Source organism: Xyrauchen texanus, chromosome 13 (genome assembly GCF_025860055.1).
Source record: "Xyrauchen texanus isolate HMW12.3.18 chromosome 13, RBS_HiC_50CHRs, whole genome shotgun sequence".
NCBI classification, from domain to species: domain Eukaryota; kingdom Metazoa; phylum Chordata; class Actinopteri; order Cypriniformes; family Catostomidae; genus Xyrauchen; species Xyrauchen texanus.
Window position 1 is genome coordinate 3,972,794 of NC_068288.1, and position 17,612 is coordinate 3,990,405.

At 44.4% G+C, this 17,612-nt stretch overlaps 1 protein-coding gene across 4 annotated transcripts in view; it reads left to right on the plus strand.

Annotated features, from left to right (window-relative positions):
* Positions 1-17,612, plus strand: part of LOC127653876 (receptor-type tyrosine-protein phosphatase F-like) — a 440,914-nt gene that overhangs the window by 244,084 nt on the left and 179,218 nt on the right. The gene's annotated exons all lie outside the window — the stretch shown is intronic.

Below are 17,612 nucleotides of genomic sequence, written 5' to 3' on the forward strand. Positions count from 1 at the left end.
ATGCCAAGGCTGAGAAATGCGAGTTTCATCTGACGTCAGTTGCCTTCCTCGGGTACATCATCAGCCCGGAGGGGGTGGCTATGGACGACAGCAAGGTGCACGCATTCTAAAGTGGCCACAACCTACCACGGTGAAGGAACTACAATGCTTTCTTGGGTTCTCCAACTTCTATCGAAGATTTATCAGGAACTTCAGCACCGTTGCCACTCCACTCACTGCCAGGGTAAAGGAGGGGCACACCAAGCTCCATTGGTCCACCGACGCACTCCGAGCTTTCAACCAATTAAAGGATCGCTTCACCTCAGCTCCCATCCTGCATCATCCAGACCCTAACATTCCCTTCGTGGTGGAGGTCGATGCATCCAACACTGGCATTGGCGCCATTCTATCTCAGCGTCAGGGTAGCCCTTCAAAAATGTTCCCGTGTGCCTTCTATTCACGCAAACTGTCACCAGCCGAACAGAATTACGATGTGGGCAACCGTGAACTTCTGGCGATGAAAGCAGCTCTGGAGGAGTGGCGACACTGGCTTGAGGGGGCTAGACACCCATTCCTTGTTCTTACAGACCACCACAACCTGGAATACCTACGCTCCGCCAAAAGAGTCAATACCAGACAGGCCAGATGGGCTTTATTCTTCACTCGGTTCAACTTCTCCATTTCATATCTTCCCAGCTCAAAGAATGTGAAGACGACCCTTCGCCTCAGAACCCTGTCTCCGAACCCATCATCTCACCCACTCTGATTGTAGCCCCGGTCCAGTGGGACATAATGTCAGAAATTTCTCAGGCCCATGCAACCGATCCACCTCCACCCAGATGCCTGCCCGACCGAACATTTGTTCCAATCAGCCTGAGGTAGAGGGTAATTCGTTGGGTGCACTCCTCCACAAACTCAGGACAGCCCAGTATTACTTCAACTGTACGCTTGCTCAGGAATCGATTCTGGTGGGAAACTCTGCTGAACGACACGACCACATTTGTGAACGATTGCCATACCTGTAACATGGCAAAAACCCCTAAACAACCCCCAGCAGGCTTGCTTCAACCACTCCCCATACCTCAACGACCATGGTCCCACATCGCCGTGGATTTCGTGACTGACCTGCCAGTTTCGCAAGGGCACACCACCATCCTAACCATCATAGAACGGTGAATCACATCAATACTGAATTGTGTCAACATAATTATAAAGTACAGTCTATTTTATAAACAGCTATTGTCATCATCCACAATTTAGCTAACAGCTATTGATAATGCTGGCTATCTGGCTAACAAGGACATAGGCTATCATATAAATGCAGTCAATGTATTGTGCAAAGAAAAGTGATTACTTCAAACTGCATTCTCGCATAGTCAGACCTATATCCACACTTTGTTTCAGCCCTGTTCCAACACTGGAGAGTCAAATATAATATACATTCTCAAAGTTTGTAGTAAAACAATCATAACTGTGTAATTTTAATTATGCTACCATATCTGTCAGCATGATACCGGTGAATCACGTTGTCTATTTGTTAGTTACATCATTGTTTTGGTCGATGCTTGCTCGTTCACGTCACTATGGAGTGTCTGCATGACTTATGAGGACGTTTGATTATTACACCATATAAGGCTGCAATTTCTTTAAATAATCTGGAATGTGTACACGTTTCGTATTAAATGAGCGTTTCGCTCTTTGTAATCTAATACACAGATAACAGAAGTCATTATGTGATGTTTTAGCGGGTCAACGACTTTTCACCCATTACTTTGGAGCATGCAACACAAGAGAACTGTATATTTATTTTTTTATCCCCTTTTCTCCCCAATTTGGAATGCCCAATTCCCACTACTTAGTATGTCCTCGTGGTAGTGGAGGACACGTCTGAGTTGCCTCTGCTTCTGAGACTGTCAATCCGCGCATCTTATCACGTGGCTCGCTGTGCATGACACCGCGGAGACACCACACGTGGAGGCTCATGCTATTCTCCGTGATCCACGCACAATTTACCATGTGCCCCATTTAGAGCGAGAATCGCTAATCACGACAACGAGGAGGTTACACCATGTGACTCCACCCTCCCTAGCAACGGGCCAATTTGGTTGCTTAGGAGACCTGGCTGGAGTCACCCAGCACACCCTAGATTCGAACTCGTGACTCCAGGGTTGGTAGTCAGCGTCAATACTCGCTGAGCTACCCAGGCCCCCAAACTGGATATTTCTTAAATAAAATCACAGGCTGCGGTTTAATTATCCGAGGTTTAATTATCACACTAGGACACATGTACAACACATTTGCAAGATCAACGGAAGATTTAGTGATAACGCAGTACTGGTCTGAAAGGGCGAATCTCTCACGCTGGCCCCGGGCCAGCTGGACTTACTGTCGAGCCATGTTAATAAATGTTTAATTATAGTTCTCACTTTAGATTAGGTATTGCAAAATGCTTAACTAGTCATTAGTAAGTGCTTTGTTATGACCTTTATTAAGCATTAATCGATTGAATAGTAAGTCTACCTAAACATAAATATATACATTAATTAAGCAGAAATGTGTATTATATTCATTAGTGTAATCGGTTCAATGGAAAGGAGGCGAGAACCGGCTTGATAATATAAATAATATTTTAATTATAAACTTAAACAAAAAATAAACACACATGACAAACTTGTCCGTAAACTATCTCTCTCTCGTCGCACCACCATCTGCCATCGGCCTTTATCCCTCTCGGAGTCTTAATTAGCCTGATAAGGGACCGGGTGTGTATAATCATGACCCGGCCGTGCCCTCCGCCCTGCCACAATTACATATTGAATATATTTATTAACTATAAATGTATTCTTTCTTAATGTTCTCATAAACACTTCTTTACCACTGGTTTGTATCAACTAAAATACATCAGTTAGGATTGATTAACCAGTTGTTTACTAATGATAAAAAAAATCCAACTGCCTATATATTAACTTATTAAACAATATTAAATAATTTGCTAAGGTGAATAGAAACAAATAACATACTATTTATGTGTAGCTTATTAATGTATTAATAATGTAGAAACAATAATTTATAAATTATTAATTAACATAAACTAAAGCTTTACAAAATCTTTATACAGTGTAGTTATTATAAAGTGTTACCACAGTTGTTTTTGGAAGCAAACGGCAAATAAAATTCTATACAAATTACTCTATCATGACAAGCATATTGAAGAGAAGCAGCAAGGCAGTCAATGTATTATTATGAACTGTTTCCACACACCCTGAGGAATTTCCTCCATTGACTTATATTTAAACAGGTCTCCTTGTTGACCATTCAAAGATGGTGGTGGTGTTGACATATCCCAACCAGCCATATATTTATAACCAGGGTTGGGAGGGTTACTTTTGAAATGTATTCCACTACAGATTACAGAATACATGCTGTAAAATGTAATGTGTAACGTATTCCATTAGATTACTCAAGGTCAGTAAGGTATTCTAAATACTTTGGATTACTTCTTCAGCACTGGTAGATTTTTTCACTTGTTTTGACTAGAACAACTTTGCCAAAATAAATTTTCCAAGACAAAATTCACATGTTAAAAATGCATTCTCTGAAAACGTCTTGGTTACTTTCGTAACCTCTGTTCCCTGATGGAGGGAACAAGACATGTGTGGCGATGTAGTGACACTAGGGGTCACTCTTGGGAGCCCCAAACACCTCTGATCTTTGAGAAAGGGTAATTTGCATGTCACTCCCCCGGACATATGGATATAAAAGGAGCTGGCTCACAATCACTCATTCAGGTTTTGTGCTGAGGAGCCGAGACAGGGTTCCGGCCATTTCAACGGGTAGTTCAGCATTATGGCAGGAGGGACACACAGTCTTGTTCCCGCCATCAGGGAATTGAGGTTCCGAAAGTAACCAGGACATTCCCTATCTGTCACTCACTCGACGTTGTGTCGATGTAGTGACACTAGGGGTCCCTATATGAAATGCCACAACTAGCTGAACTGTGTTACGTGGACTGGCGGTGCAGAAGGGCAAACCATTATGTGCCTCACAGCCAGGGCACCTGGCCATCACATAACCATCCACAACGTTCCTAAGAGTGTCGTACGGTCCCCCGTACCTCGTCGACTGGCCAAAAAATGTGGACCGGCATCCACAGGAGTGGAAATCATTTAGCTGGGGGCCATAAGTGTACGCATCGGGGAGGTGTCCCTTCCCAAGGGGAAAACACAGTGGAGACCACACCCTGCCCAATGGGGAGTGGATTGTGTGGAAATATGTCACATGTTCTTACCAAGATCTGTCAGCAGTGTCGCATGTGGGGAAGTCCCCATGGTAGGTCCTATCCAGAAGGGGAGAAGCTCTACAAACACTGCAACAGGTGGCAGAGGGGACTCTGCCCAAGGAAGACACATGTTTACCAGCGAGGAAACCATTTCATGGAAGATACATCTTACGGGGTTACATACAGGCTTATTTAGCACACATACTGGCCCGTCATCGAATTTCTACACAAATTCGCCTGCCACAGGGCTATGGAGGAAAGACATCCAGGGTCCATGATCTCGTGAACATGGCTGGGGGGTAAAAAGTGCACGTCTCCCCCTCGAGGAGGGGAAAGGCACTTTGCGCTTCCTTTCCGCTGTGCTCCAAAGCAGATCCAAATAGATGTGCAAAGTGCGCAATGGACACAGCAATGACAAGGCTGGGTCTGTCTCCTCCTGGGTTAGCACTTGCAGCTTCACCACCTGATGCCGAAACGGGGTCGTGGGAATGGGCACATTGCCCGATCGGGGTCTCAGGACCACGTGAGAGTATTCTGGACTGAACTCCAGGCACGTGTCTCTGACAGAGCATGACTGTAGGTCCCCTACCCTCTTGATGGACGTGAGCGCAGTCAGGAGGGTGGTCTTCAGGCCCCATAGGACCACGGAGAGATCCCATGAGAGAATGAGGCGCAGTTTAGGAGGATTCAGCCTCCTCGTGCCTCCTAAGGAACCTGATGATCAGGTCATGCTTCCCGAGAGACTTACCATCAACTGCATCATGGTGCGCCGCTATAGCGGCCACATACACCTTCAAGGTGGAAGGGGGACAGCCCCCCCCTTCAAGGTGGAAGGGGGACAGCCCCCCCACCCCCCCCCAGCCTCTCCTGCAGGAAGGAAAGCACCGATCTGACTGTGCATCTCTGGGGGTCTTTGTGTCGGGAAGAACACCACTTAGCGAACAGATGCCACTTCGAGGCATACAGACGCCTCGTAGAGGGGGCCCTAGCCTGAGTGATCGTGTCTACCACCACGGTTGGTAGGCCACTTAGGTCTTCCGTATCCCATCCAAGGGCCAGATGTGGATATTCCAAAGGTCTGGTCGCGGGTGCTAGATGGTGCCCCATCCTTGAGAGAGGAGATCTCTCCTCTGGGGAATTCGCTTGGTGGGGGGCTTTCGGGAGGAGTATGAAGTCTGAGAACCAAGTTTGAGGGGGGCCTGCTCCTCGTCCTCCATGACCTTGCATACTTGCGTAGCCCCCGGGACCAGCTGTGTGCCAGCACATCTGTCCCGAGGGGAGCCTCGGCCAGGGCGTACCAGAGCGGGCAGTGGGAGGATACCCAGGAAGCAAACAGGTCTACCTGCGCTTGACCAAATCAACTCCAAATCAGCTGGAACACCTAGGGGTGGAGTCTCCACTCTCCACTGAGTCTGACCTGCTGCAACAGCATGTCCGCCACTCTGATGAGGTTGCCCGGGATATCAGTGGCTCGCAATGACTTGAGTCACTGCTGACTCCAGAGGAGGAGACGGCAGGCGAGTTGTGACATGCTTGAACCAACCCGCTCTCCGATGCTGCTATCGAGAGCTCATCCGATTCGCAAGCCCCAAATGAGTCCTCGACCTCGCCCTGAGACGAGCCAGTAGTTCGACGGGGGCAAACGGGCGTGCTGGTGAATGGGAGGTCGGTTAAGGGGATGCCCGGCGGAGCAGCTCGATTGGAGACCCCAAATCGCCCCCAGTGCTAACCGATGCTGCCTCAAACCCTTAGGTAGAAGGACCGGTGCGGGAAGCTGCTGGGGTGGCTTTCCCTCTGAGAAAGGAAAGCCACGACTGTAGCGTTGCCATGGTCATGTTCTCGCAGTGAGGACATGACCCGTCCATGATCGCTGTCTCTGCATGGGCAGCGCCCAAGCACGCGAGACAGCGATCGTGGCCGTCGAAAGCGGAGAGGTAACGACCACAACCAGGAAATACACACAGACGGAAAGGCATCTTTAAAAAGATGCTCCGTCAGTGCCACTCTTTTAGTAGGAAATATACTCTTTTATTAGGAAGAATATAATCTTTTAGCTGCTGAAGCACCCAGGGGTGTTCTCTGCACTCCACCGGAGCACGAGGGGCTGAAACCACTGTAATGTGCCATAAATCCAACCGCTTGCACAAGAGGTGAATGGATCGGCAGAGGAATTTATCTCGCTGAACACAACCGCTCGGCTCTGAAGAAAAAATCTGAATGAGTTGTTGCGAGCCAGCTCCTTTTATACCCGTATTTCCGGGGGAGTGGCATTTTCTCAAAGATCAGAGGTGTTTGGGGCTCCCAAGAGCGACCCCTAGTGTCACTACATCGACACAACTTCGAGTGAGTGACAGATAGGGAAACCTAAATATCTTGTGCAGTGTTGTTTCTAAAACAAGATAATTCAAATTGATCTTGTTTTAAGGATTTTTAGATAATTTTGTTGGAAAACAATAAAAAAATATTTTTGCCCTAATATCAAAATTCTTACTAGAAAAAAAGAAATTATGATCTAATGTGAATTTTCTTGATAAAGAAATATGATCGTGCCTGGTAACATTAGCATATATAATGGCTAAAAATAGCATTTTAGCTTAGCGTAAAGCTGATAATTTACAAGGTTTATTTCTATTTTTTCTGCTTGAAATGTACTTCTCTGTCTGCTCGTATGAATGTAACACATCATAAGAAAGTGTTCACCGCTGTTCAAATGTACTTTGGATCGAATCGTCGCATCAATCTTTCTATCTGAGAGGACTAAATATTAAATGAAACAAATGACAATTAAATGCAAAGGAATCTTTTCAGAAATCAAAATAATTTTTTTATGTAACTGTATTTAAATTACCAATGATTTAAATAGTAAGTGTGTAGCAGAATACCGTTACTTATATTTTTTATTTTAAATACGTAATGCTGTTACATGTATTCAGTTACTCCCCAACCCCGTTTATCACCAGTACTATAGCGACAATCCCCCTGGTGGAACTTGAGGTTAAGTAACACAAAATCGTGGTAGTTCCTGAATCAACTCTTGTGGTATTAGAACAAAAAAGCTTTTGGTTTCAAGGCCAGATTTGTAACCACAACCCCACCTCTCCCCTTTCCTCTAGCGAAACTTTAAGGTAGAGGTGATGTATAATTATTGGTGGGTAGATCTTTTTGAATGAAGATGTGTCGGTTGATTATTGATTTCTCCTAAAGTAATGGATTCACAGCTTAGCTGAAGTTTAAAGTCTTAAGCACAGACAGGATTGATTGTGACTGTCTCTCCACTGCTAACGAATGGAGAGCTCTCACCAATAACTGCTATTATAGAGGAAAAAGTAACACATAGTAAAGTTTTCTCCCTCTAGCCATAGTAAAGTCCTACTATTCTTCAGTATGCTTGTGTTACAAAGCAGGCTAACCTTAAAGTCCCTGATCCCGTCACCAGAACGCTTGTGATGAGCTTGCTCTGTTTGGACATCATGGGCTTTCTGAGGGTCCTAGTGTACATCCGGCTCTCTATAAACTGCTGATGGCTTTAAAATCACAATCCACACAGTTTACAGGAGCTTCATTGTGTCTCTGACCCCCCTCCCAAATCTATACATCTGTTTTCACATGCTGGAGCAGTTGGTTTATAATCCAGATTGAAAATAATCTTCATCATAGCCAACAAACTCCACAAAAAATGAAACCTTCCAAACAACATAAAAACTAAAAATCAAGTAATTATTCCTGCAAAACAAGACTCAAGGGTCAGTCAATGCAATGCATTTTGAGATTGAATTAAGATAGTAAGTAATCAATCTGATATCACTGGGGATATTTAGACTTTTCTTCAATGTTGCATCAGCCAACTGTAATCATTTAGCACAGCTGGGGTCGGATCCAAAAGAAATGAGTTGTGCTAGAGGTAGAATGTGTATCTCTATAAAAATAGCAGAAGACCCTTGTGCAGAGAGAGAGGAAATATTGTAATTACTGGCTCAAACATTGAGGGCTGTTAAAAAAATGTATCATCCTATGGCCAGCAACATACTTGACACAAGTACGTGAACTCAGCATCTTCACAATTTCACCTTTTCATGTTACAAAATGTGTCTGTGGCAGGGCGGAGGACGGGGCCGGGTCGTGATCATACACACCCAGTCCCGTATTAGGCTAATTATGCCTCCGTGAGGGTTAATGGTAAACTTAAAAGACAACACAAACACACACACATGACGGACATGTCCGTAAACTATCTCTCTCTCCCGCACGATCCCCTGCAGTCGACCTTTAACCCTCACAGAGGCATAATTAGCCTAATACGGGACCGGGTGTGTATGATCACGACCCGGCCCCGCCCTCCGCCCTGCCACAGTGACAGAACACAATTCATAATGCAACAACTGTAAGAGTTGCATTCTCAACATTACCTCAAAGAGCGCTATAGGGTTCATTAGTGTAAGCTGTATTCTTCTACACATCCAGCAGGCATATCACCCTGTAGCTCAAGACAGGTTGCCCAGTGAAGCAAAACAGGGTTGAGCCTGGTCAGTACTGCATGGGAGACCTCCTGTGGAAAACAAAGTTTGCTACTGGAATAGGTATTAGGGAGGCCAGCAGGAGGTGCTCACCCTACGCTCTGTGTGGGTCCTAATGCCCCAGTATAGTGACGGGGACGTTACACTGTAAAAAGGCACTGTCCTTCGGATGAGATTTTAAACAGAGGTCCTGACATTAAAATTCCTTGAGCACTACTCATAAAGAGTAGGGGTGTAACCCCGGTGTCCTGGCTAAATTCCCCCATTGGCCCTTCTCAATAATAGCCTCCTAATAATCTCCAGCCTCCTAATAATCTCCACCTCTCCGCTGGTGTGTGTTGTGTGGTGACTGTACTGGTGAACTATGGCTGCCGTCGCATCATCCAGGTGAATGCTGCACACTGGTGGTGGTTGAGGAGAGTTTAGGAGAGTTCACTATGTAAAGTGCTTTGAGTGTAGTGTCAGAAAAGCACTATATAAAATGTAACGTTCATACATTCATTCTACAGTTAGTCTTTCTTCTTTCATGGCAGCGCTACAGTAACATCTCGCTTTGCAAGTTTGTAACAGTAATTAACACCTGAGTATACTTCGGTTTTCCATGTTATCTTGACTCGCTGATGCAGTCATTGTCTGTGCGCATTGTTGGTGCATGCGCCGGCTACTGACTCTACTAAAAGAGTATCACAAAGAAGTTGTGGTGGACATGTGTCCATATGGCTTTTTTGACCACAAGGGTTCTCATGCTTGCTTAGAGAATGTTTCTGACCTAAAGCAGTAAATGTAATTTCACATATTTTATTTGTGTGAAAAAACTCGCTTAGATTCTATGAGTCCTATAGCAGTATCAGAAGAGCCAAACTTCTTTTTCAAATCTGAATGGGGAAGTTGTACATGGCACTTCTTAAATAAATAAAATCTCATGTGCTCTCTCTCTCTCTCTGTCACTTTTCTCTGCACTAACAGTTCTCTTTAATCTTATTTGCATTCATATTACCTCACCAGGTGGTACACCAATCAGAGGTAAGAATGCTGAAAACAGAAAATATGCAAATATGTCATCTCTATACACTTTGTTCACTCCAATGTGTCCCCCATCACCCTGTTTCTTCACCATTCTGGGTCTTTGTCTTCCTCCTTGTCTTCAGTCCGGCCTCGTCTCTGTGCATAAACCTCTGCTCGTCTGTCTCATTATTGAATGCCCAAATTAAAAGAATAAGTTATTTTAGCATTTTCAGTATACAGTACATCCAATTAAAGTCTTTATGGGTGAATCTCATGAAACTTGTCTGGGTCATATGTTAACCCAAAGCAAACAAATTACTAACTAACTAGAAATGATAAAGAAAGTAAAATTTATTTTTAGGACCATGATTTTTTTAATTTTTTTTATTGTGACATTGATGTCAAGACAATTAAGCACTTTCCTCCCAAATATTCATTACCATAATGTTAAAATTAAATAAATAATAAATAAAAATAATCATTTTGATTCTGTAATGTGTTCCCTGTCTGTCGCTCACTTCGATGTTGGGTCGAAGAAACGACACTAGGGGTCTCTCTTGAGCACCGAATGTACCTCTGATCTATGAAAAAAGGCCAATGAGAAGTTGGCAGACAGAATTTGCATGTCTCGCCCCCGGACATACGGGTATAAAGGTGGGTAAATATGTCTGTTTCATTCAGAAATTTTCTTCGGAGCCGATAGTCATGTATGCAGCGAGCTGCGAGTCACACACCTGTTCCTCTTACCTCTGAGCGATCTGCTTTTAGATCTACGGTGCATTTCAGCGGCTTTCTCCTTCTCTGCACGGCAGTTTGCCCCTGGGCGCTTCGACAGCGCAAACTAAAAGAGTGTTTGTTAAAGAGTGATTTTCTCTAAAAGAGTATTTTCCTCTAAAAGAGCAATACACAGCAGCGTTGAACGTCCTTTTCAGGATGCGTCTTTATGAAGATGCCTTTCCGCCCCTGTGTAGTTCCTGGATGCGGTAGAATGATCACCACTTCAGACGGCCACAGGCGCTGTCTCGTGTGTCTGGGCTATGATCACACCGAGGAAGCATTTGTGGATGGTTCATTTTCTCACCTCGAAAACATGACCATGGCAACGTTGTGGTCGCGGCTTTCCATGCTGGACGCATACCCCCCGCCTTCAGCCCCACGACTGTTCCCCGACCGGCTGGTTCTGACGAGTCTAGAGGACACCTCCACTGGACCTCCTCCTCAGTCACTAACCCACCCCCTGCCAGGTGTTCAGAGCAAGGTAAGTGCTTGGAGTCTTTTCTCAGCACCAGAGCCTCGAGACGCACCTTTGCCTCCCGACGCCTCCCGACGTGCTCCGCCCCGCTGCTCCGCCCTGCCGGGTACTTCAAAAATATTCGTCCCTTTAGTGCCCCTAGCACGGAGCTTGAATGCGTGGCTTTCACTTCCCAACCCGTCACGCTGGCTGGCCAGGACCATCCAACTCGGTTACACAATTCAGTTTGCCAGTTTGCCCCGACACTTCCCAACCCATCCGCTTCACCGCAGTACATGCCTAACATGCCAAAACCCTGCACGTGGAAATACCGACCCTCTTACTCAAAGACGCGATAGAGCCTGTCCCTCCAACCGAGATGAAGAAGGGTTTCTACAGCCCTTACTTCATCATACCCAAGAAAGGCGGCGGCTTACGACCGATCTTGGATTTGCTAGTTTTCAACCGGGCTTTGCACAAACTCCCATTCAAAACACATCTTAACTTGTATCCGACATCTAGATTGGTTCGCAGTGGACGCGTACTTCCACGTCTCAATATTGCCTCGACATCAACCCTTTCTATGGTTCATGTTCGACGGCCAGGTGTATCAGTACAAGGTCCTCCACTTTGGCATGTCCACGAAGGGCACAGAGGCAGCCCTTGACCCGCTTCAGGAGCAGGCATCCGTATACTCAACTACCCCAATGACTGGCTCATCCTGGCCAAACTCACGAGAGTTAGTATGTGCCCACAGGGACCAGGTGCTCAGGCACCTCAGCCGCTTAGGGCTTCAGGTCAACTGGGAAAAGAGCAAGCTCGCCCCGGTTCAGAGCATCTCTTTCTCGGCATGGAGTTAGACTCAGTCTCAATGTCAGCGCGCCTCACCAACGAGCGTACGCAGTCAGTGCTGGAATGCCTTGCCACCTTCAGGCCAGGCACTGCGGTCCCTTTAAAACTTTTCCAGAGGCTCCTGGGGCATATGGCGTCCTCTGCGGTGGTTGCGCCGCTGGGGTTGATGCATATGAGACCGCTTCAGCACTGGCTCCAGACTCGAGTCCCGAGACGAGCATGGCGCTGCTGCACACACCGTGTGATGGTCACCCTGCCTGCCGCCAAACATTCAAACCCTGGACAGACCTCTGCTTTCTGCGGGCAGGAGTCCCCTTGCAGCAGGTGTCCCGATGCGTCTTGGTCACGACCGACACCTCCAAATTGGGTTGGGACGCTGTGTGCAACGGGCAAATTCCCCTGAGGAAAGACCTTCTTTCTCAGGGACGGGGCACGCTCTGGCATCCGCACCCAGACCTCTGGAACCTCCATGTCTGGCCCTTGGATGGGACGCGGAAGATCTAGCTGATCTACCACCTGCCGTCGTAGACACGATCAACCAAGCCAGAGCCCCTTCTGCCAGGCAACTTTACACCCTAAAGTGGTGCTTGTTTGGGAATTGGTGTTCTCTGGCCGAAGACCCACAAAGGTGTGAAGTCAGGTCAATGCTCTCATTTCTGCAGGAGAGGTTGGAGGGGAGTCTGTCCCCGTTAAATCCCTACTGGCCAAGCCTGTTCCCCTCCTGGGATCTCTCATTGGTCCTCTCGGGCCTTCAGAGACCCCCCTTCGAGCCGCTAGAATCAGTTGGACTCAAGACCCTCTTTCTAAAGACGGCCCTGCTGATCGCGCTCACCTCCATCAAGAGGGTCGGGACCTGCAAGTGTTCTCTGTCAGCAACACTTGCCTGGAGTTTGGTCCGGCAGATACACATGTGATCCTAAGACCGCGGCCGGGCATCGTGCCCAAGGTTCCTACCACGCCCATCAGATACCAGGTAGTGAACCTGCAAGCACTGCCCCGGGAGGAGGCAGACCCAGCCACTTCGTTGCCTATTTTGACCGCACGCAGAGCTTTAGACATTCTGAGCAGATCTTTGTCTGCTTTGGTGGACAGCGGAAAGGGAACGCTGTCTCCAAACAGAGGCTCTCCCACTGGGTGTTGGACGCCATTTCATTGGCCTACCGCACCCAGGCCGTGCCCCCCCTCTTCCGGGTCCGAGCACACTCAACAAGGAGTGTTGCGTCCTCAGGGGCACTGGCCAAAGGCACCTCCCTGGCAGACTTATGCAGAGCAGCGGGTTGGGCAACAACTGATACCTTTACGAGATTTTACAATCTCAGGGTAGAGTCAGTTTCGTCCTGTGTTTTCTCAGGTCTGAGCCAGTAGAACTCGGTAACACACTGATGGACTGACCGGGTGGATTGCTTGCACCTAGCAACCTTTTCCTCAGTTGAGGTAAAACCATGCACTTTTTCTCCCAGTTGATCCCACTTACTCGGCTCCCTTGATGACTCCTCCCTATCCCTCTGGGTCCGCAATTCAGCGTAGGAATTCACCAACCTAATCCACTGCGGGTACTCAGATCTACCCTGTACTGGAATAGGTGCTCCACAGGTCAGGGCTCCTACTTGGACTTCACCCCTGTGGGTATTTTCCGTGGTACGGTCCCCTTACGAGTGGACCCGCGTCTCCCTTGGGCACTTTCCACTGCCCCCCGGTCGCCGTGTCTGTAGCAACTCCTCCCTCCGAAGAGGCGGGATCTACCACTGTGCCATCTCCCACATGTGACTTAAAAGCCCATGTGGTGTATGTCTTACCTCCCCCCTCTCTGTGCAGGTGTGGTCTCCGCAGGGTCTTTTCCCCCTGAAAGAATAGGAAACCTGGTAAAACCCTCTTCCCCGATGCGTGTAAGGGCCCTAGCCGTTGACTCTATGTGAGAAACATAAAGAGAAAAGAGGCCCGCTAGGCTCAGCCCGTTCCCAGGTTGGCAAGCTTCACCTTGTTCCCCTGTCTAGGGTAACTATAAGGATTCCGATGACTTTATAGGTCATTGGGGAAGGGTACGTGCAGTCTGATATAGCTGGTCGTTTTGGCACGTCAAGTACATGCCCACTCATGTGTCAGCAGTACACGTACACGGTTCAGAGCATGGCGTTATTTAAATTGGATCCCTAGTGTCGCTTCTTCGACACAACGTTGAAGTGAGCGACAGACAGGGAACGTCTAGGTTATGAATGTAACCTCCATTCCCTGATGGAGGGAACGAGACGGTGTGTCATCCCGGCCACATCGCTGAGCCGAGCCACTTCCGGCTCCTCAGAAAAATCCTGAATGAAACAGACGTATACCCGTATGTCCGGGGGCGAGACATGCAAATTCTGTCTGCCAACTTCTCATTGGCCTTTTTTCATAGATCAGAGGTATATTCAGCACTCAAGAGAGACCCCCAGTGTCCCTTCTTCGACACAACGTCTCGTTCCCTCCATCAGGGAATGAAGGTTACATCCGTAGCCTAGAGAAATGTTGTTGAAATAAAATGACTGTCTCTTTTGTCTTGCTAATGCTATTTTTAAAGCTAAAATTGTATGTATCTTTAATGCTCACAATTAAATAATAGTTTCACACTTTTTGCCTAGTTTATCAAAAATTGCAGCTTGATTGGAAATGACCCCCAATAAAAATGATCTGCTCACAAGTGATATTTACCTTTAGATTTCCATTTAATAATGAAAGTCTGGGACTGAGATAAGGTTAAAACAGTAAAATCTAAGCAAAAAGTGCATAAAATGATAAATCCCTAGTAAAACGTTTTCAATTCAGTTTTAATGTGACCTTAATATAACAACTTGGAAGTGCACAAGTTGATGAAACACCAATGTATTTATAGATAATGGTTGTTTTTGTTGCACTGCCATATTTTTAAATGTGTTATAGTAACTTTTTATTACAATATTTAGTAATAAAAATATTATTTAATTAGATATTATATATATATATATATATATATATATATATATATATATATATATATATTATTATTTTTTTTTTTGTATAAAGAATCTAATAAGAGACATCATTAAGTATTACAAGAATTACCAAAACAAATGTAAAAGAAAATTTTGGTGGAAAATGTGCTTACCATTTTTGTCAGAGCTGACCTTTGTATTGGAAGATGTTTGGCCTATTCTGATGACTGACAGTCTAACTGATCAATTACTGCAGCAGTGCAGCTTTCAAAATTGTGAGACACATTGATTACATCACATTCCGCTTTTAAAGTCTTTAAAGGCTTAAAGTTTATTATGACAGTTTGTAAACCATACACCTCTCTGCTCTTGGCTTTTAGAAAAAGCTGGCTAGTCTTTGGTAGGCAGACCGGAACGGCCAGTCAGAGGGATAGAAAAGCTTGCCGTTGACGTGGCAGCTGGCGTATGGAGAGATGTATAAAAAAAATTTGTTACTTTACTGTAACTCTAAACTGATCTTCCCACATCTCTTCAGAGAGAATGTCAGGGTGAGCTGCAATCACTCCTCTTCAAACTGGAAAGAGAAGAGAGAGATAAAGTGAGATTAGACATTGAGAGGGCAGACCAGGCATCTTTCAACATCAGTCAAATATCTAGAAAGAAAAAAAAAACTTATGATTGGAGCAAAAGTGAACAATAGCTCTGTTTCAAACTCTATTGAACTGCCTACCTGGACAGCATTATAAAGGAATTGGGGTTTGGAACAGATCTAATATGTGTTTGAACGTTTGTGTGTTTGTGAATGTGTATTAGGTGTTTTTAAAGTGTAATATTCTGTCTAATCTACTTGTGGAGCGAGGTTAATGTTCAGTATATAATGAGGTCTCATGCACTCACAGTCTTTCAATTATGTTTAAATTTTAATGCACAAATTTAAACTCATCCCATAATGCATTTCAGGAGTATTTCTGAAATACACTTTGATAACATTTTTATTTCTCTCAATGTGCTTCCATCATTCACGGACTGCATGATGTATGTTACAAGTGAACAGCATTGCCATACTAAATAATTTAACAATCTAGTGATATCACTATTTGTCAAAATGAAATGTCTAAGTTTATTTGTTTTTTTTTTTATGTTATATTATGTACTGTTATGTATATTCTTTAATATACCAAAGTTGGATACTCTAGAACGCTGAGGACAGGTAAGTGGTACAATGATATGGTCTTTTTGAGAAAAGACTGGGAATTCACAATGTATGAATAGCATCTGCTGATAGCGTTGTTTATTTGCTCACACTGTCTGCATTGTATAACAATAGCGCTGACTTTTGTGAATTAGGTACACTCTGAAATATTCCTAATTTGCATAAAAAAGAGGTGTGTTTGCACTAAAAGGAATAACAAAGGTTTAATTTATGCCTGCTAAACCAGCTCATATTGCTCTTAGTCAAGTTGAATTGAGTGTGGTTAGTGAATAAAAACTGATTTTTGTGTTAAAATACCACATGCTAATGTTTAATAACTGTTTATTTCTGCTGCCATGATCAATAGAACATGTACTGAAAAATAGTGGAATGTAAATAAAAATAGCACAAAATTCTTGCACCAGGCAACTAGCGTTGACTTTTGTGAATAAGGTGCATTCTATTATTTATTTGCATAACCTCATCTGTATAGAATGGAGGCTTGTTTCCATTGAGAAGAATAACAATGACTTAATTTTATGCCCGGCACAACACTAAATCAGTGCATATTGTGTAATGGATATATATAATAAGATGCTGATTGTTGTGTTGAAATACCGCATGCTAAAGTGGCACAACTGTTTAGTGAATTTGCACAAGATGCATCAAATTCATGCAACATTATTTGCATAGAAAGTATTCATGTTTGCACTGAAATGACTGCATTTATGCCTGGCACAGCACTAAACCTGCTGCAAGTGAATTCACCCATGGATTCGATGATTTTCTGCTGCCATAATCAATAGAACATGTACACGAACATCTTAAAAATTGCAACATTATCTTTGTCAGGAAAATAACACAGACTTTTGTCAACAAGGCGCATTTTATTATACATTTGCAGAAGGTAATTTGCATAGAAAGGGTGCATGTTTACTTTGAAAACAGTGACTAAAACAGCACTTATTGTGCCTGGTCATGTTGGATATATAGTAAGATGACGATATTTGTGTTGAAATTCAAGTTAAGCTTAATCGACAGCATCTGTGGTGTAATGTTGATTACCACAAAAAAAAGTATTCGATTTTGAATATTGGATACTGTGAGACACTTACAATGGAATTGAATGGGGCCAAGTTTTGGAGGGTTCATAGGTAGAAAGGTGAAGTTCATAATTTTATAAAAGCACTAATTAAAAGCACTAATTAATTCTTCTATTAAAACACATTTATCAATTGAGCTGTAAAATGGTTTCAATCATAATTTTTACAGTCATTTTACGGTTTTAGCGTTTGTTGATATCATATCCTCATGTCAATAAAGTTGTAAAATGTATTATAACTTTACACAGAAAAGGATAGTAAGTGATTTTATCACACTAAAATGATGTTAACATTCATTTTGTTTACGTCTTGTGGCTATAATTCTAAACAGTGAGTATTTTAACATTTACAGAATAGCCCCATTTACGTCCATTGTAAGTGCCTCACTGTAACCCAGATTTTTGCTTTTTAAAGAAAATAGGCACAAGTCGAAAAATATATTTGTGGTAATCAATATGTTGTCGATTGAGCTTAACTTGACTTGAACCTTTAAGGCGCAGCAATCACTACAT